Below are 21,094 nucleotides of genomic sequence, written 5' to 3'. Positions count from 1 at the left end.
ACACTCCAGCCATAGCGACCCGCAAGCACCTCTAGCCCACTTCCATCTTAGGGGCTTTTTTTATACTGTTAGGTCCTTTTTTTGGGGAATACTTACACCCCAATCTTCACAAGGCTGGCTTGTTTTTGGTCCTTGGAACTTCAGCTTAAATATCACCTTAGCAGAAGGGACTTCCCTGTCTTCCTAGTACAATGTAGACACCAGTCATCACTGTCTCCGTAGCCCTAATCTTGACCTAATATTTTTCTTATTCATTGGTGATGGTCTGCCTCGCTCCCTCCCATCTCACCTAGAATATAAGCTCCCAGACATGAGGGATTGTGCTGTCCTTGTTCTGCATGGTGTCCCTAACATCTAGGATGGTAGTTGGCACATACTAGGTGCTTAATATTTATTTCTTGCATCCAATAGTTAATATTTTATACTATCTGATACTAAACACCATTTCTAGTGAGAGGAAGATATCCTGGTAAAGTTGCATATAGTTTGTTTCGTCCTTCCAAATGAGTACAATTTTCAATTGGGACAAATTTTCCAATTAACCTAAAACGATGTTCCCTCACAAGTCACACATCCACCACATCTGCTGAGTCTTCTGAGTAGGACCTTTCTAGTGACTTGGGTTATACAGATTTTATTTTCCTCTACTAAGTGGCTATTATCCACACAATGATCAAAAGACCTTACAGATGGACAGTAACTTAGGGTTTATAGAATCAGTTATAAAAGCGAGCCTTTGATCTGCCCCCAAACCCTGCATTCATTAGCGTTGTGTGTTAAGATGGAGAGCAAGTGCAAAGAGGTAAATGACTTTCCCAAGAACACAGGGCAAGGAAATGGTGGCATGAGAGCTCAGTTCAGGTTCCCCCTTTCTCTCCAAATGTCTTGTTCTTTCCATAGCACATGATCACCCTTCAAGAGACTACTTGGAAACATGGAAGATTAAAAATGCATCTTTCTCCTCTTTAGGTTTTCTCTCTCCTTACTTGCCAAATCTTTACGAATGCTATGGAATTCAGACAGAGCCCTGGTGCCAGAAATCCCAACAAAGTTTGCAGACCTGAAATGAACATCTTTCTTCTCTCGTTCCATCATTTGTTCTGGTACTAAGATATGAGAATTATAATAATTTATATTTTAATTACTCAGCCATAAAAAAGGATGAAATTCTGCCATTCGCAGCAATGTGGATAGACCTAGAGAACATGATGCTTAGTGAAGTAAGTCAGACAGAGAAAGACAAATACTGTATGATATCACTTACATGTGGAATTTTTTAAAAAAAAGCACAAATGAATATATATGCAAAACAGAAACAGACTCATATAGAAAACAAACTTATGGTTACCAAGGAGGAAAGAGAGGACTGACAAATTAAGGGGATAGCTACAATGTGTAAAATAGATAAGCAACAAGGATACTATTCAATAGAAAAATAATTTATATTTTAGTCACTCAGATTTGAAGACTCTTGACACATGACCAAAAAGGGCATCAAGCATGACTTGTAACTGACATTTTATGCATTTATTTAAAGGAAGGATTTATTGCAAAACACTGGAAATTTGCAAACTTTTGGGAAAGAATATGACAGGAGATGAGTATATGTGTGGGAGAAAGACGAAAAATAGGTTCTTGAACCTGTAATTTTAACTCCCACTCTGTTTCTTTCAAATGTCTACACGGAGGATAGTGTTTATAATAACTCATCCCTTTAAGGCCAACACATCCTGCCTGTGGGGCTATTACTTCTGTCTAAAAAATAATTAATGTAAGGTTTGTTGATATTTTTCAGTGTGCTATGAAAGTGACACATCCAGGGACGAGGGAACTAGCACTTTTTCAAAAAAAATAAATGATATATCTGTAAATGAAGGATAATTTTAATGTTTATAATAAATGAGAGTACATTGTTTACAGTTCATAGGTAACTAAAATCTACCATTTATGGAGAGAATTTTTATGGTTGTTATATAAAAACAGATCTAATCCTGGATAATAGCTCATCAATATAATTTTTTGTGTGTTGTGTATTTACTACAAGCATTACTAAAATAAGTCAGTGCTATCCAGTTTAGCTTTATATCTGGGGAAGATGAGATTAAGTGTTTAAATCAGACTCAATGACAATGATAGGCTAATTTAGCAGAAAATGTAACTCAAATGGATGAGTGTAATATACTTACTTAAGTAATTCTTGAGACACAGCAGTAAATGTAATCTGTTCAAACAGCAACAAACAATGTGTAGGATTACTTACTCATTTAATCACAAAACATCCATGACATCCTCCTCCTATTTGGGCAATAGGTTATGTTTGTTCTAGTATCTAGGAAAATTTGCCCAGCTTCAGATACTAATCTCAACTGGCTTCCTGGTAGATTCTGACAGTATCACATTTTTGGCCAAACTACACTGTCTCTTTTTTTCTGATGTTTTCAAAATCCTTCAGAGTCAAACAGTGACCACTGTGAAAGCACATGTCTGATGAAAATGATGAATGATCTGACGTTATGTCATTAAATTGTTGTCTTTGGTCAAGAGATCTGGAGGCTCTGAATTGAAAACATATTTAAGGAGCTCCTGCTGTGGCACAGTGGGTTAAGAATCTGACTGCAGTAGCTCGGGTGGCTGTGGAGACACAGGTTCAATCCCCAGCTCAGTGCAATGTGTTAAAGGATCTGGTGTCGCCTCAGCATGGGTTGCAGCTGCCTAGAACTTCCATATGCTGAGTGTGCGGCCATTATAAATAAATAAATAAACAAATATATAAAGTAAACTGAAAACATATTTAAAAGAAACATCCTATGGTTACCCAGCTCGTCAGGGGTGAAACTGTGTTTCAAATGCAGGTCCAGCCCTGTGCTTTTCCTTTCCATGTCCCTACACTTTCTCACTGAACTAAAACTGCATACTGATACTTTTATATCTGTTAATGTTACCCAGAAAGCATTTTTTTTCCCTGATGGCGTTATCCTATTCTTTATTTCCCTGCAATATTAAATGAGTTTTATGAGTTTTTCACATACAGAATGACAGCAGATATGTTTGATTGACTGAGGCCTTCTAATGGGGTTCTTTCTCTCTCTCTCTTTTTTTAAGGGCCACACTTGTGGCATATGGAAGTTCTCAGGCTAGGGGTCAAATTGGAGCAGTAGCTGCTGGCCTACACCACAGCCACAGCAATGTCAGATCTGAGCAGTATCTGTAACCTACACCACAGTTCATGGCAACACCAGATCCTTAACCCACTGAGCAAGGCCAGGGATCGAACCTACATCCTCATGGATACTAGCCAGATTCGTTACTGCTGAGCCACAATGAGAACTCCCTAGTGGGCTTCTTTCTGGCTGACCGTGAATACCTCCTTCAAGTGAGCTGGGAAGAAGGAAGATGCTTCCCCATCACACCTCTGATTTGGCTCTGGTGCTTGGGGGCAGGTGAGGATTCTCAGCCTGAGATGGGGAGACTGGCTCTGGACACTCCAGATACCATCTAGGAATTTTGATGACTTCTGCTTATCAAAATTTTGCTCCCTATTAATGGAGATTAGAATATCCTAAATGTAACTCCACCGTATATGTGGGAAGAGCTAACTATAATACTTTAGATTATTGCATCCCATCCCTAATGCTTATCAACGATGTAAATACTGAGAAAGAAAATGTGCACACTGCAGTATTGCAAAGATGTCTTTTAGAACCAGAGGTCAAATTAGCCACATAAGGAAATGGAGTGACATTCGGAGAATATGCATATTATTTAATAATCCTGGAAGTATTGTGGGAAATTAGGCCTTTATAACCCTTTCTGTTTATATTTGTGATGATTAAATATTATTTATATGGATGTATTTTGGGAAGTTATTAAGAACCATGTACATATGTTAATTATTATTTATAATGGAGCTTAGAAAACAAACAGTATTAGAAAGCTTAAGAGGGAGGGAGAAAATGAAAGAATGAGCTGTAAAATATTTTCAAAGACTGTCAATTAGTCATTGACTTAGTCATAATTTTTATCTACTGAAACGTACATGGAAAATGCCCTTATAATTTTACTGCCTTTCATAGTCTTTAAAAATATATAAGTTCTTCTTATCTCAGAATCTGTAGAATGATAGCAGTCAAAGCTAGTTATTTATTAAAGTTCCTTTCTCATAGGCGCTATAATTCCAAGAGGAAAGAGACCAATTTCTGGCTCTTTATTTATTATTATTATTATTTTTTAGGGCCACACTTGCAGCATATGGAAGTTCCCAGGCTAGGGATAGAATCAGAGCTGGAGCTGCCGGCCTATACCACAGCCACAGCAATGCCAGACCCAAGCACATATGCAGCTACACCACAGCTCACAGCAGTGCTGGATCCTTAACCCACTGAGCAGGAACAGGGATCAAACCCGCATCCTCTTGGATCCTAGTTGGGTTAGTTTCTGCTGAGCCACAATGGGAACTCTGACCATTCCTGGCTCTTAATATTTTTTGAAAATTTTACCTTCTGTGAAAGTGAAGAAAGGAAAACTGTTCATAGGCCAACCTAACAATCTCAAACTCAGGCATAGCTTATATGCTTTAATTCTTATAGTTCCTCAGAATTGATAAATGCATCCAAAAATGATCGTCATAAAATAGGGCCAGTATCATCATAAAACAGGGTGAGTATCATCACAGATAAATATATGGAACAAATAATACATTAAGATATGGCCATGACCATGAATTCTAATGAGGAATTAGAAACTAGTTACAGAAACTAAAAGCAAAAGTCCAGAATGTGAAACAAGGTAGATGTGTTCTTTTTCTTCCTTTTTTTTTTCCTGTTAAGCGTTCCTTGTGAAAATTTCCTATGAGGTACAGTCACTGCTGTACTTTTTTCCCTTCAGAGAAACAGATCAGATAAGCAGATGCCTTTAGGGTTTGGTTCATCAATTTTGACAATAGATGGAGTCTTCTGTTATGATGAAGAGTGATGTGTTAATGGGCAGAAGGATTCGACCAATAACTGGTGAAAAAATAATACCCTCCCCTTCTAGCCCAGAGGGTTTCCATGGGAATCCTGTCTGTATTAGCTTTGGCAGAGATATGTGGCTATTTTTAGAGAATTTGAAAGCAACTAAGAATGCCTTTCACTTTTAGTCCAAAGCTGATCTGCTATTCATAATTATGAACCCTTCGCCCCATGTACATACCACACATGCGTGTGCGTGCGCGCACACACGTGCACGCACACACACACACACACACACACACACACACACCATACACCCTCCTGAAGAAAACAACTATATTCAGCTTGAACTTAGGTGCAGCTCAAAATTAAAAGCCAAGACCCTGGTTCTCTTTTTCCACATCACTCAGGTGGTAACAAGCCTGTCTTTTTAATTAGCTCTAATTGATCATAAAACTTGACCCAAGAGGACTTGTTAATGCACTGGAAGCTAACGCACTTGGAACAGGGGCCTTTCCTGGTACAGCCTGAATTGCTGGACCTGGTTAACTAATAAAATTACCAAGTATGGACAAAGTCCAATAGGATGAAGGGAAAGGCTGTCACCTGGAAAAAGGCTCATTTCCCCTCTCATGATTGTCTGCTCAGAGGAGTGCTGGGTCTTTCTGAAAGAGACGTGCTGAGTGTTCAGTCTGCTCTGCCCAGTAGCAGCTGTCTTCCCCTTGACCTCTCACCTCTGTAGTCGGTCATCTAACCTGCATATCTTATCTACTCTCTCCCCTCTTCTTCTTAACATATTTTTGAGTCTCATAGGCACTTGGGTTAAAAAAAAAAAGACTGGAGAGAGAGAGAGGGTGTGTATGTGCGTGTGTAGCTTTATCCCTTTACTTGTATTGGGCTTCTTCTTTTTTTCTTTTTCTTTTTTTTGTCTTTTTGCCATTTCCTGGGCCGCTCCATCGGCATATGGGGATTCCCAGGCTAGGGGTCGAATTGGAGCTGTAGCTGCCGACCTACGCCACAGCCACACGGGATCCAAGCTGCATCTCCAACCTACACCACAGCTCACGGCAACACCGGATCCTTAACCCACTGAGCAAGGCCAGGGACTGAACCCGCAATCTCATGGCTCCTAGTCGGATTCGTTAACCACTGCGCCACAACGGGAACTCCTGGGCTTCTTTTACTTTAGCTTTTGAAGTGACTATAAAACGTGCAGCGATTACCTTTCAGCAGTGTTTGCTGCCATCTGTGGATACCATTTTGCTGGTAGCTGCCCCTCAGGAAAGGCATTATCTCTGGAGGAAGGGCCCGTTAGCAGGCCTGTGGCTTTATATTTTCATTCAAACCATATTTTGAGAATGAAAGAGGCATATACAGGGAGTGCTCCAGGCCAGCCTGGAGGCATGGTTGCCTATCCACAAGGTAACAGCCCTCTCTTTATGCACAGGTAAGACCCAGGCGATGCCTTCACTTGAAATAATTATTCCTGAATCCTTGGCTGCACAAATCACCATTCCATGGGGGCAGCTCACAGAAACGGGAAGAGGCAGATGATTCTCACAAGAAGCCGAGCTTAGGTATACCTCTCCTTCAACCTTAGCCAAGATCAGCTTGAACTGATCATCCTTTTTTCCACCATAATTATTTGTGCACTTATCACTAGAGTGGGAAAGAGACTGAAAGCCTTTGGGGAAAGGAAATTTGCTTGCTGGAGTTATTTCTCTTTTAACTTCAGACTCATAGCACCAAAATTTATGGATCAGCTTTTGGGTTTGGACCCGACTCTTCACCTTCCCAGAGAGAGACATTAATGAGGAGGTCATGTGTCTCCTAGGGCTTCTGTGGACTTCTGTTCGCTGGCCTCTTGGGCGCAGAGACTATGCTACCACAGTTGAGGAAGCACCTGGTCTGTGTCTGGGAGATAAATATTTCTTGATGTCCTCCGAATCAAATATTAAACTCCTCAGACTCCAGAAAGAGCTCACTGATAGGCCTTTTAATGTCATAATGAACTTTGCTACTTTTCTTCTGTTCTTAGAAATAGATTTAAATTAAATGTTAATTTCCTAATAACATTGATTTTATTGTGGTGGAAAATTCTAAAAAAAGGTCAACTATAAAGGTATGTACACAAAGATGCACATATGCTTCCTTAAAAGATGCCTTCAGTGCATACTAACCAGACAATGTTATGTGAATAGTGTTTACCGAGGGTGCCTCCCTTGGCAAACTTTGCTTCATCTTTCACAACTGCTATGAGTTCATCTGATTCACATTTTTTAAAGGGCTGATGTATGAGTGTGCTGCATGAAAAATTCAATTTGAATGCTCTGTTATAGCCCAACAGTTTCCTTTTGTAATCATTCATATCTAATGTTAAATTTCTTCATGACATTATATCCCAGCCTAAATGAAGATGAAATGATTTCACGGGCATTAGCATTATTCTTTATATTTGATTTGACATATTACCTTTCACACATCTAGAAGGCAGCTTTCAACATGCAGAAGCTGGCCTTGATCCTGATATAGTAATATCTAAGTATTTCAAGAAAAACCCTGAAATTTTGTTTTTTGTATGCAGTCTGGATTCAAAGGAGTTAAAAATAACTATTGATTTTAATGGACTTAAATAACTTTTATCAAGTAAGTATATGTAAATTATTTGAGTACATAGAAACAGGGAATGCGAAATATGTTCTAGAGATCAGCTGGCTATTAATCTTACATATAAAATTATAGGAATTAAAATAAGTACAATGTAATAAATATGAATGTAAGCAGATGACAAGGTTTATCTCACCATGACCATCACCTCCAAATGCCCCTCAACTTTGATCCATGGAGTTTACAGAACTTTCACAGTTAGTGCTTTTGGGGAAATGATTCTAATACTTGTGAAGAAATACACCCTTTGATGTCATGATAAAAAAAATCTCTAAAATCAAAAACACCACAAGGAACTAATATGTGACACACATCCATCTGGATAATTAACAACTAAAATAATAAGATACTCCAGGGCAATATAGGCTCCATTCTAAAATATATGTAAAATGGAGTTCCAAAATGCTTTGAGCTATTTCAAATCCAGGATTAGTTAACATTTGTATTTACTGAAGAGGTGAAAAGGGGAGGCCCACGTCAACAGAGGAGGTAGAGTACATACAAAACCACAAGAGTGTTGTTCCCTTTTATCAGTGACCAAAGCCAGAAGATGCACAAAATTTCAACTTCCCTTGAGCCCATTAGAGAGCTGAGGTGCCAGACAACTAAGTAAACTGGTTTCCAAAGAGTAACAAGCTCATCTAAGGGGAACACACTCATGTCTCATCTTTGGCAAAACATGAGAGGAAGAGGGGACCTCCTTACAAAGGGGTAGGAAGAAATTATCCAACATTCTAATGAATCTGTAAGGGACAAGTATGGCTAATGTGTCAGTTTGAAATAGTTGAGGATTACACACAGGGAAGTCCACAACTTGATCATCGGTTCTTGCCCATGGGTCCCTCATCCAGAGCTCTTGGAAAAGCTGGGAGCAGGAACAAAAGAGAGGTCCCTGTTGAGGCAGAAGCATGCAAGCAACCAGCTGCTGCAGGGGGACAGGTATGGAGCCAGCAGACCTGCAGTACAAGGAAAGTAAAAGGAAGTTCTTTGGGCAGAATACAGAATGGAAATCTGGAGCTATCTAAAGAAATAAACTGCACTAGAAAAGGTAAAAAGAAAGGTACATATGAAAGATATTTTTTCTCCCTTTTAAAGATAATATGATTGTCTAAGGCAAAACAGTCATAATGTAGTGTGAAGTTTATCTGCAGAAGTAAGAAAAAATGGTAACAATAGCACAAAGGAGTAAATGGAGTATGTGTTGAAGGTTCTTATACTATGGGTGAAACAGTATAAAGCTATTTGATGGTAGGCTATGAAAACTTAAAGATGTATATTATAAAATCTAGAACTAAAATTTTTAAAAAAGAAGAACAACTAATAGGCCAATAATGGAGATAAAATAGAATCATGAAATACATTTAATTACTTCAAAGATAGAAAAAGAAGAAAAAAGAAGAAAAGAGCACATAGAATTGACAGTAAATAACTAGCAATATGATGGAATTAAATCCACCATTACCAATAATCACTAAATGCTCTAAAACATTTTCATTAAGATAGAAATTGTCAACTTGAATTAAAGAAGGTCTCAATCATATGATGTGTATAAAAACACACTTTAAATATAGAGACATTGATAGGTAAACAAGCAAAGGATAAAAAATATGTCACATCATCACTAATCAAAAGAAAGCTGGCATGACTACATTAATACAAAAGGGAGTAGATTTTGCAACAAGAAATATTACTAGGGAAGTTCCCGTCATGGCTCAGGGGAAATGAATCTGACTAGCATCCATGAGGATGCACGTTTGATTCCTGGCCTTGCTCAGTGGGTTAAGGATCCGGTGTTGCTGTGGCTGTGGTGTAGGCCAGCAGCTATAGCTCTGATTCGACCCCTAACTTGGGACCCTCCATATGCCATGGGTGTAGCCCTAAAAAGACAAAAAAAGAGAAAAATATTACTAGGAATAAATAAGAGAGACATTATGTAATAATAAAGAGGTTAATTCTTCAAGAATTTATCAAAACCTGAAAGCACCCAACAACACAGCTACAGAATATGTGAAGCTAACCTGACAGAGCTGAAAGGGGAGGTGACAGGTTCATCACTGCAGCTGGAAGACAGTAGCACTCTTCCCCAGCCATCTATCGAGCAAGGAGATTAGAGATTTAGTCCTGTTGCGGAGGCTTTAACACCATCAACCAACCTGACCTAGCTGACATTTAACAACAGTCCCCCCACCAACCACATCAAGAGAACACACGTTTTGTTTTTGCATGTACATTGAACATTCACTAAGACAGTCATATTCTGGGCCCTAAAACACATGGACAAATTTTAAAGATCCTATAAAGCAGAATTTCTCGAATTTGTTACTACTGACATTTGGGACCAGATAATTTTTTTTTTTTTTTTTTGCTTTTGGGAGCTGTCCTGTGCGATTTAGGGTGTTGAGCAGCATCCCTGGCCTCTACCCACGAGATGCCAGCAGCAAATCCCCCTCTTCCTAGTTGTAACATCCAAACATGTCTACAGACACTGTCAAACGTCCCCTGGGAAGCAAACTTGTCTCCGGTTAAGAATTGCTGATATAAAATATATTCACAAACCACAACGAAATTTCAGTAAGTCAAATCTCATGGTATAGAAAAAAGATAATACATTTATGTCAAAGTGCATTTCTCCTAGAAATACAATTCATTCAATATTCCACAACTAACAACAAGGACTGCATTAATAATTTAATTGTCTCGGTAGCTATAGAAATGGCATTTGACAAAATTCAGGATCTGTTCATAATAAAAACTTTTAGTAAACTAGGAATGGAAGGGAACTTCCTTAACTCAATAAAGGGCACCTGCGACAAAACTACCATTAACACTGAAACATGGTGAGACTGCCTGCCCTCACTACTCCAATTCAGCATTGTAGTAGAGGTCCTAGCCAATGCAATAAAGTATAAAAAGAAATGAAAGGTATTCGGATAGAAAGAAAGAAATAAAACTGTATTTTATTTGCAGATCACATGATGTATACATAGGCAAGTTCAAAGAATCTACATACTTTAAAAAGAGACGGCTAAGTAAATGAGAAGACAAGTCATGGGATTTATAGAAAATGTTTACAAGATACATATCTAGTAAAAACACTTCCATTCATAACTTATAAAGAACTCTTACAAAACAAAGAACTTTTTTTTTTTTTTTTTGTCTTTTTGCCTTTTCTAGGGCTGCTTTCACAGTATATGGAGGTTCCCTGGCTAGGGGTCTGATCAGAGCTGTAGCCTCCGGCCTACTCCATAGCTACAGCAATGCAGGATCCAAGCTGTGTCTGTAACCTACACCACAGCTCACCACAACACAGGATCCCCAACCCACTGAGCAAGGCCAGGGATCGAACCCACAACCTCATGGTTCCTAGTCAGATTTGTTAACCACTGAGCCATGACGGGAACTCCAAGAACTTATTTTTTTAATGAACAAAATAAAAATAAGATACTTCCCCTAAGCAGAGAAATGGGTGGAAAGTCACACGCAAAGATGTTCCTCACTGTTAGGAATTAGAGAAATGCAAATTAAAACTACAATAAGACACCATTATACAACAACTAGAAAGACTAAACATTTTTTAGATGTCACTACCATGTGCTGGCCTAGATTCTGAGCAACTGAAACTCACACATTGCCAACTGGAATGAAGAATGATATAGCCACTTTGGAAAAATAGTTGGCAGTTTCCGAATAAGTTAAGCATACACTTACCATTCAACCCAGGAGTCTTTCTTCTACATATTTATCCATGTAAAATACCCCCACAAAGACCTATATGAGAATGTTTATAGCAGTTCTATTCATAATTATCAAAACATAGAAATGTATTTGTATTGGGCATGGTATTTTTTAGAACATTCAGAGGGAAAAGATCCCTAAACAAAGCTAATGGAATACATAGAAGCTGAAGTATGAATTCTTCTCTCTTTAGGAATTCAGTACCAGAATAAAGAAAGGATTGAAAGGTAACCAAAAACCAGATTTATTCCACTATTTTCTCCCTCAAATCTCAATGTTTTCTCTGATTAGCCTACATAGTTTAATATTTGACATCCTTTGTTTTAATAACAAATAAATTAAAATGTTCCTTCTATGAAAGCAAACTTTCCATCTCCTTGGTGATCAAGAAATTGCATTAAATTTTATTTTATTTTTATTTTTTAATTTTTAAGGGCTGCACCTATGGCAAATGCAAGTTTCCAGGCTAGGGATCGAATTGGAGCTACAGCTGCCGGCCTACACCACAGCCACAGCAATGCCAGATCCAAGAAGTGTCTGCGATCTACACCACAGCTCACGGCAATGCCAGATCCTTAACCCACTGAGCAGGGCCAGGAATCAAATCCACAGCCTCATGGATAGTAGTTGGGTTTGTTACCGCTGAGCCACACTGGGAACTCCCTGCATTAATTTCATTATTAGTGTATAAATAACTTTCAAACATTCACAATGGGTACACAGTTTTCCCGTCTCTTCGAAAACCATTCTTTTAGAATCTAGAAGCATCCAGATCAATTTAATTGACTCTTTGTTTCCTGCCCTTTGCCACCGCATATATTCACTATGCCCTGTTTCTGATAAAATGACATATTCAAATAATGGCAGCATAAGAACCCGAAACACAATATGCCAGATTATGAGGACAGAACAGAGCTTCGGAATAGCCTAATCTAGTTTCCTACTTCACATGTACTGGCGTCCCAGTTCATCCGTATAAAGTGTGTGCACAGTAGAGGGAGAAATTCAGGAGGGTGTGGGGTCCTGTGTGTGATGACTGTGGTGGTGTTGATGTTGGAGATGACACCCACATCCACGAATGAGGCAGGGCCAGAGTGGAACTCGTGTGTTCTTTAACACCCTTGCTTTTGCTTTCAAGCTCATCTGCTGTGTGATAGAGCTATTTTTTGAAGAAGGCAAAAATAGGAAAAAAAAGTGATTTTATTTGCCTAAAATCCTCTTATTCCCCTTACCTGTTAATGCCTAATGCTCAGGTCTTAACTTAAATGTCTGGGGCCATGCTTCCTGGCCTGGGATCAACGTACTTTATACTGACCTGTACGATGTCTCGTAGCACATAGCTTGATTTTAGTGGAGCAGCTAGTTTGTATTTGGTGTTTTTTTTTAAAATCTATATCTCAATTCAAGTAATTTAAACTCAATCTCCCAATTCGAATACAAGCTCCATAAGAAAAAGGACAATGTCTTTCTTGGTGACTGCTGTTCAGTCATCACCTGATTCTGTCTTGTTCAGACATGTGCTCCACAAATCTATGATTTTTCACTAGGAAATGGCTGTTTCTGCTGCAGAAATAGCTTAGCTCCCCAAAGCAGCAATAATCAAAGCTAAAATCCCAAATAAACAAAAAGCAAAAGAACTTTGAAATCCAACACTATCATTTACTTACCAATGATCTGGTGAAGTTTATATAAACATTCTGACCATAATTAATCCTTACTGTGAATCTAGTAATACATTAATAGAAGTTTGTAATGTGTGCTTAGGACATAGTAGATGACCAGAAAAAGTGTAGAAGCAATCCACTACTTTTGCATTAAATCACAGTGATGCCACTCTCAATCTTATTTGCATAACATTTTAAGAATGTCTTCTAATAAAACAAGTTACGACAAAATTACTCATTTCTGACTTAAAGATGAATTAAGGTGAAAATGGATATTTGACTGTTACTGACTTTCAAAAACGGCAGTTTCAAGTGATTCAAGCTATTTGATGGTTTTGGCTTCTAAGTATATATTTTTCTTTACATTTATGCTTATTATAAACAATGTGAATATGGTTTAATGACAGAAAAACTCACCATACTTTTGTGGTTCCCCATTACCAAGAGGAATGGTCTTACCTCCATAGCACATTATTAAGCCTTCTCAAAATGGCCTTACCTCATTTTCATCCATATTTTCTAGTCCCCTTTTCTACTCCAAACTCAAATCCTACCAGATGATTCATTACCTAAATGCACCCTGTGCTTTCGTGAGTCTGTGCCTTGGCTCACACTGAACTCTCTCCTTGGAATTATCTCCCAACGTTTTTATCAAAGGCACTGCCTATCCCCTAAATACAGTTCAAATATTATTTCTCACTCCCCCTCCATGTCTTTACCTCTCCCACCAATGCTTTCAATAATCTTTCTTGTATTAAAGCTAATTTTGGACCAATTTTTTTTTACTGAGCCAAATTGCAGGCTTCTTAATGGCAGGAACAACATATCAGCCATTTTTCTGTACCCCACTGCCAGCTTGTGCAAGAGAACATCTAGAATAATATCTTTGGTCAACTGGCATACTCTGACAGTGTACATTTTTGAATGACACAAATTGATGAAAAACACTAAATACATGTTGAAGGGATGGAAATGGAAGGACTTAATAGTACAAAGTCATTTTTAGGATGCTATAATCAGGTAAAAGGATTTATAATCTTGGCATCATTATAGCTTTGCTTTTAAGACACAAAGTCAGTTTAAACATGACCAGTGGATCAGGCTTTTTAGAATGATGTATTTATTTAATTCAGAGCTTTTTAGTTTCTTTTTTTTTTTTTTTGTCTTTTTAGGGCCACACCCATGGCATATGGAGGTTCCCAGGCTAGGAGCTGAATCAGAGCTGTAGCCACTGGCATACACCATAGCCAGAGAAACATCAGATCCAAGCCACATCTGCAACCTACAGCACAGCTCACAGCAACACCGGATCCTTAACCCACCGAGCGAGGCCAGGGATCGAACCTGTGTCTTCTTGGATGCTAGTCAGATTCATTTCTGCTGAGCCACGACAGGAACTCTGATTTCAAATTTAGTGATTTTTAATGTATCAAATGGAAACATACTTGATCACAAAGTGGCTTTACATTCTGAAATATCTGTGTTGTGGATTTTTTAATCAAATGGACTTAAAAAGCACCATACTTTAGCAGCAGGACAAAAATCACTTCAACTTAAAAAAAAAAAAAACAAAAAAAAACAAAAAACCTCATTACTTTTCTATAGCTCAGTCTATGACCCAAATCTACCGTCATCTGGTTTTATTGTTCATAAAGTGTTTAATCCCAAAGTACACTGAAAATTCACTGAGGGTTATCTGACCTGAGTAAACTTTAAGTTGTCCTATTTCCAAACCTGTTTGTTGAAATGGAATGTCTTCTTTTGAAAACTAAATCTAGGAGTTCCCACTGTGGTGCATTGGCTTAAGAATCTGACTGCAGTGTCTCCGGTGGTTGCCGGGGCATGGGTTCAATCCCTGGCCCCTCTCGGTGGCTTAAAAGATCTGGCATCGCTGCTGAAGCTGAGGCTTAGATTCAACCCCTCCCCCAGGAACTTCCATATGCCATGAGTGTGCCCATAAAACTAACAAACAAAAACTAAGTCTAAAATGACATTGCAAATGGTTTCTAGCAAGTCTTTATTACTAAGTAATTGTTAATCATCAGACTTCACAGATTATTTATCTCCAGAGTATTCTTTAACTCTGGATATAAGTAGTACATGTGAACTCACAAAACACTCTTTTAGGAAATACATTTGGGAGTTTCTTTCCAATGTTTGTGAATGACTCACATTTAGGCCAGGTTATTTTTCTTCTTTGTCATTTAAGTTTTCCAATTTATAAAAAGAATGTAGAATTTGCCATGTGTCATTCTGAATAGCAAGATAACACAGACCAAGGTTTTATAGAATTTAAATTTTGTTTTTTGCATTTCAATTTAAAAATTATAAATAATGAAGTAATTATGGGTTTTAAAAATGGTTTTGTGTTTTGGTTAGTGTTGTCACTGTAATTATAATTGAACCATGAATGGTGAAGTACCCTGGACAGGCCATATTAATATATATGTTTGTTTTTAATTAGGTAGGGATTTCTGAAGAAAGAAATAAAAAATATTCTGTGAAAAGGAAAACCAAATGCCTCAGAGGTATGTCAAAACAACCCTAAGTTGATTACATAAATGGAAATGAAAATATTTTTAAAAATATTGTCAGCGACTGTTCAAGGCTTGATTGGTCCCTATGTGGGCCTTTTGTGCCTTGTGTTTTTCCATACACCTACCTATGTTTGGATCATTTCCCTGCTCATTTTCTGTGGAACGGAAAGCAGAGCATGGCAGGAGAAATTAAATGTAATGAAGTTCAAATCTTTCCTTTTGGCTACTTGGCGCAATTGGAGGAAGTGGTTGAAAGTGAGTTTTAACAGCAGGTACTGAGTTTGTGGAATATTAATGGTTTTCATCTATCTATGTAATTCCATGAACAAGGTAGCTGAGGATTAAGCGACAGACCAGTGACAAGCAAAGCATATTTCTGAATGAGAATAATTCCTACCCTCAACCAAAGACTAAGTAGAGAGTGAAAACACCTCACAACCACATGCCTTTAAGCTATAAACAAAAATCACTCTAATTGGCTTGACAAGTTGGTATTCTGTTTGAACTTTTTAATAGGACCTCAATCTAAATATCAGAGCAAGGACTTGCCTTTGGATGAAAATGCTTTGGAGTGTTGAGAATTCCTTTTGTAGTTTATTCAAACTACTCATGGCCATGAGCAAGGAGGAGAACTATGAAGAGGAAGAAAATAAATATGTAATTTAGAATTTGTTCACCATCCAAGAGTTAACTCCCTTTATTCAACAGGGTTGAGTCATGGGCAAACCACCGGTGGTCAGGGAGTGGGTGAACCATGACACATCTGTTTCTCATAAAACCAGACTGTGCCATTCGAGAGCTTTGACTTTTTCTGAATGAAATACATTCATGTGTGAACATGTCAGAGCTGGTGCAGGAAAAACACTAATTTTCCCTGGCACACTAGACACTGATGATTTGCCTCAATGCAACACTTGGGCCTTCTTGTTCCCTCTAGACACTCACCACTTGCACTCACTGAGCTCTCCTGGCAAGTCTCTGGTGTGGACAGGGCTGTCTTGTCTAATACACTGTGCTCTCCATTATGAACATCTGTTTACAAGCTCTTCAAGAACACTTGCCTGATTTAATGAGATTTTCACCCAAAGTGATTATTAAACTCATTTTTATTAGTATGGGCCTCATACCTCTTGATGAAGGTATAAACAACAACTAAAAACAAACAAACAAACAAACAAACAAAAAAACAAAAAAAAACACTATGGAAGAGTAAAGTGTAAGAATTAAGCCATCTCTCAGTTAAATGAAAGTCATCAGGCTTCTCAAAATTTAATATGCATTCAGTTCACTTAAGGATCTTGTTAAATGCAGATTCTTTTTAAAAAATTTCTATTTAAAAATTATTAAAATACAGTTTATTTACAATGTTGTGTCAATTTCAGCTGTGCAGCAAAGTGATTCAGATTATATATATATATATAAAACTTTTTCATATTCTTTTTATGGTTTATTACAGGATATTGAATATACTGCTATACAGTAAGACCTTGTTCTTTATCCATTCCATACATAATAGTTTGCTTAAAATGCAGATTCTGATTCAATAGGTTTGGAATGGGGCTCGAGATTCTCATTTGTAATAGGCTGCCAAGTAATGCTCTGTGAATCAGGGACAGGTAAATAGAAGAATCATAAAATTATATAATTCTTATGAACTTCAAAATCCATACCCTTGTCTCTTCTGGGCAGGGTTACACTATAACATATCATCTTTTGTTACTATAGTTAAATGAGTTTGCAGTTCTTCTAGACAAAATCAAGTCATTTCACTGCTTGGGGCAACCAGTATGTTAGTATATATAATGTATGGTATAAATTATTTAACATAGTAATATAGTTTAACATAAAAGGACATTGTTAAAAATAAAGATAAGATGATATTATTGCATCTCAATTTATGGTAGTTCTGCCTTAAACTCAGGAAACATGTTCCAAGACCCACAGTGAATGCCTGAAACTGTGGGTAGTACCAAATCTTATATATACTATGTTTCTTTTTTCTATAAATACAGACCTATGATGAAGTTTAATTTATAAATTAAGCACAGTGAGGATTAGCAACAGTAACTAATAGAAAAATAGGACAATTAGAACAATATATTATAATAGAAGTGATGTGAATGTGGTCTCTTCGTCAAAAGATCTTACTGTACTACAGTATAGTACTGCTTCCTATGAGAATGTGAGATGATAAAATGCCTCTGTGATGAGAAGTGAGTGAATAACATGGGTATTGTGACCAAGTGTTAGTCTGGTCTTCTGATGGTAAGTCAGAAGGAGGAATGCCTGTTTTGAGTGATCCTGGATCACGGCGCCAGGATGATGTCGATGGTTGGGGCTCCCGGGCAGGGCAGTGGGAAGTTTCATCACATTATTCAGAATGGATGTGCAATTTCAAATCATAAATTGTTTATTTCTGGAATTTTCCAAATAATTTTAGCGAAATTGTAGATAAGGAGTGACTACTGTATTATCCATCCCAACTGAATCTCAATTTATTATCCTAAATGAGATATTCCAACTTTTTCCCTTATTCCTATACTCAAAATTATATAATGTTACTTTGAAAGAAAAGATGGGTTCCAAGATTTTGCTTAAATTTTTAAAAAGTGTTTAGTGAAATGTACCCAAAATAGCAGTTGAAAAGCAAAAGGGAAAAGCAGTTCTAAGTATCTTCATTAAAAGCAGTGCAAGCCATATTTTTTTCTGCCATTGTTTCAGAGTTAAGTTCAATGACAGCGACTATTACTATCTCTCAGAGCATCCCTGACAAGGGGGAAGAATGACTCACCCTTTATCACTGGCATGTCTCCTCTGGTTCACCTGAACTGTCTTCCAATGCTTTTAAAAACAAGGTAAAAGTTTGACAAGTCCCACAGAGAGAATCATGAGAAAGAGAAAAGCTGCTACCAAGGAACCAGGTCTTAGGGCAAGTAAACAGTAATGCAAAATTTTAATGGCAATTAGAAGCACAGGGAATTATCTTAATGGAATTAGTCTATGTCATGTATTTTGGGGCTGGGAGAAGGGGAGTTCCATAAGATCTTTTTCTTTTTCTCTTTTTTGCCCACAGTGTAGCAGCCTGATATGGGATCTCAGTTCCCAGACCAGTGACTGAACCCTGGTCCACAGAGGTGAACGTGCCAAGTCCTAACCAGTAGACCACCAGAGGGCTCCCTTCATAGGATCTTGCAAAGGGTGTGCCAGAGAATTACAGAAAAGTTTCAATAATGTCCTTGTTGTGAGTTGAACTGTGTCTCTTCTAAAGATGTTAAAGTCCTAACCTACAGTACCTGTCAATGAGATTGTATTTGGAAATAAAATCTTTGCAGATGTAATATAGTTAAGAAGAGGTCACAGCGGGCTCTAAATCCAATGGCTAGTGTCCTCAAAAAACAAGAAAAATTTGAAGACAAAGACACAGAGATACACAGGAGAGACAGAGGGAAAATAGCCATGTGATGACAGAGGCAGAGACTGGAGTGATGTGGCTACAAGCCAAGGAATTCTGAGGACTATGGGCATCACCAGAAGCTAGGAAGAAGCAAGAAAAGATTCCTTTCCGGAGCCTTCAGAGGAAACAGGACCTTCTCATGCCTTGATTTCAGACTTCTGGCCTCAGAATTGTGAGAGAATAAAATTTTGTTGTTTTAGGCCACCCAATTTGTGGTAATTGCTTATGGAAATCCTAGAAAACCAATACAACTACTCCTTTAAGAAGAGTTGGAAATTCACTAGGACTAGCATCAAGGCAGCACCTAATTTTTATCTCAAAAAGTTCCTTTAATTCCAAAGCAAAATATAAGGTCAGTTTAAGGAGAGCATGGATGCAATTCTTCCATAGACATAAGCTAAAATGTAGTAAAGCTAATGAGAAGTTGCAAGTACTCCAATTGATCCTAGCCTTGACTGTGGCCAGTACTGAACAAGGATACTCAACCACGGCAGGTGGGTCCTAGAAAAGGTAGAATGTCAAAGTCACTACATTCACTAGATTTAAAACATTTAGTCTTTTATTGATTGGATACTGTAAGGAATTGCTAAGTCTGGAGAGCACAATTTAAGCAATTAAATTATTAGAGGTGACCAAAAAACATATAAAGGAGCCAATGATTTCTTAACTGATCTTTTCAGTTTTAAGTAGTCACCAAGCACATAGAAATGGACACAGTTTCCAAAATTTCATTCCCTGCTAGACTTTTAAATGGCAAAGCAATAAGGCAAAGTGCAGGAGAGACAGGGACACAGAAAAGCTGAGTCATTAGATTAAAAGGTCCTGATATTTTAGCAAAAACAACAGAAATGTGCTCATTAAGAATAGTGCAGAAATCAGAATTTCTGTGTTAAATTTTTAGTTAGTTCATCTTTTCCTCTCTATAAATTCATATTTCTCCCATTCAGGAGATTTCCCCCGCCCCAAAATCTCCAGTCTTGCTATAAAATTCCTTAGCAAGTGCGGTGTCCCTCTGTCGATATATTTTTTTCATATATATATATTTCTAGTATATATATACATGTTTCTAGCATTTACAATATATGTATAACTTTATGAATATCATACATATATAAAATATTCTACATATAAAAATATAGTCCTGGTATATATATATTTCTAGTATATAAACATATAAAATGTTTGAAATATATAATATACATATATTTCTAGTATATATAACATTGTCATATATTTCTAGTATAGATAATATTCATATAACTGTATTATATAGTATTATTTATATATGTAATATATATTTCTAGTATATAAACACATTAAATATTCTGTATTTACAAATACATGTATATAAAACGTCCCTAATAACTAATTATATGCCTCAAAAAAGGTATCCTTATTTTTATTTATCTTTATATCCAAACCTCTCCTCTTATCAAATCTTGGGGGCACATATACATAATTCATAATAGAAAGTTACATAATGGTCATTCCTACCATTGCCAGACAAAACTAACTTCTTCACTAAATAGATAAGCTAGAGTCCTACCTTTTAAATGCCTCTGATAATCATTAGAGCTCATCACTCATGTCACAGATGTGCCTGCCCGCTCCCCTTCAGGCCTCTGGTGGAAAGTACTTCCTACCTATGAAGTGTGGTGTGACTTTGTGACTTGCATTGGTCAATGAATGTGAGTAGAGTCACAGGGCCTGTCCAGGAGGAAGTTTTAAATGCCAGAGCATGATTGCCAGCAGCTTTCCCCTGGGTGGTGGTTGTGGACGCACGGGTTGGCTGCAGCATCGAGGGGATTACAAGAAGCCGAGCTCCTGCAGATGTGCACATGAGAGGGACACAAACATCCACTCTTCAAGCCACTGAAATTTGGGGCTTTGCTTTTCTTTTGTTAATACAGCAAAACGTGGCTTATCATGAGGGCTACAATAACAAAAACTCATACTGTATCCAGCACTTGATTTTTACTTCAGTTAGGACTTCTTGGTAAGATAGGAAGGGTTTAGATTAGAATTACCAGTTCACCAGAGAGAAGGCTGTGGTGTTTGTGACCTGGTTTGTGAAGGTCTGTGTTACTG

General features: G+C 37.6%; 1 protein-coding gene and 1 long non-coding RNA gene across 6 annotated transcripts in view; both read right to left on the bottom strand.

The window, feature by feature from the left end:
* The window catches only part of KCNQ5 (potassium voltage-gated channel subfamily Q member 5), a 504,676-nt gene that overhangs the window by 373,143 nt on the left and 110,439 nt on the right, over nucleotides 1–21,094 (bottom strand). The window lies entirely within an intron of this gene.
* Nucleotides 8,550–20,629, bottom strand: LOC146406076 (uncharacterized). The gene is made up of 3 exons (XR_014805210.1): nucleotides 20,553–20,629; nucleotides 9,635–9,707; nucleotides 8,550–8,572 (listed from the first exon to the last, which is right to left on the bottom strand). It is a non-coding gene; the product is annotated as an uncharacterized LOC146406076 (long non-coding RNA).

The sequence above is a fragment of the Sus scrofa genome, chromosome 1 (assembly GCF_054392235.1).
Source record: "Sus scrofa isolate SSC_HxYL_T2T_F1_AM1 chromosome 1, Sscrofa_HxYL_maternal_Yorkshire_Landrace_v2.0, whole genome shotgun sequence".
NCBI lineage: Eukaryota > Metazoa > Chordata > Mammalia > Artiodactyla > Suidae > Sus > Sus scrofa.
This window is presented reverse-complemented; position numbering and strand designations above follow the sequence as displayed.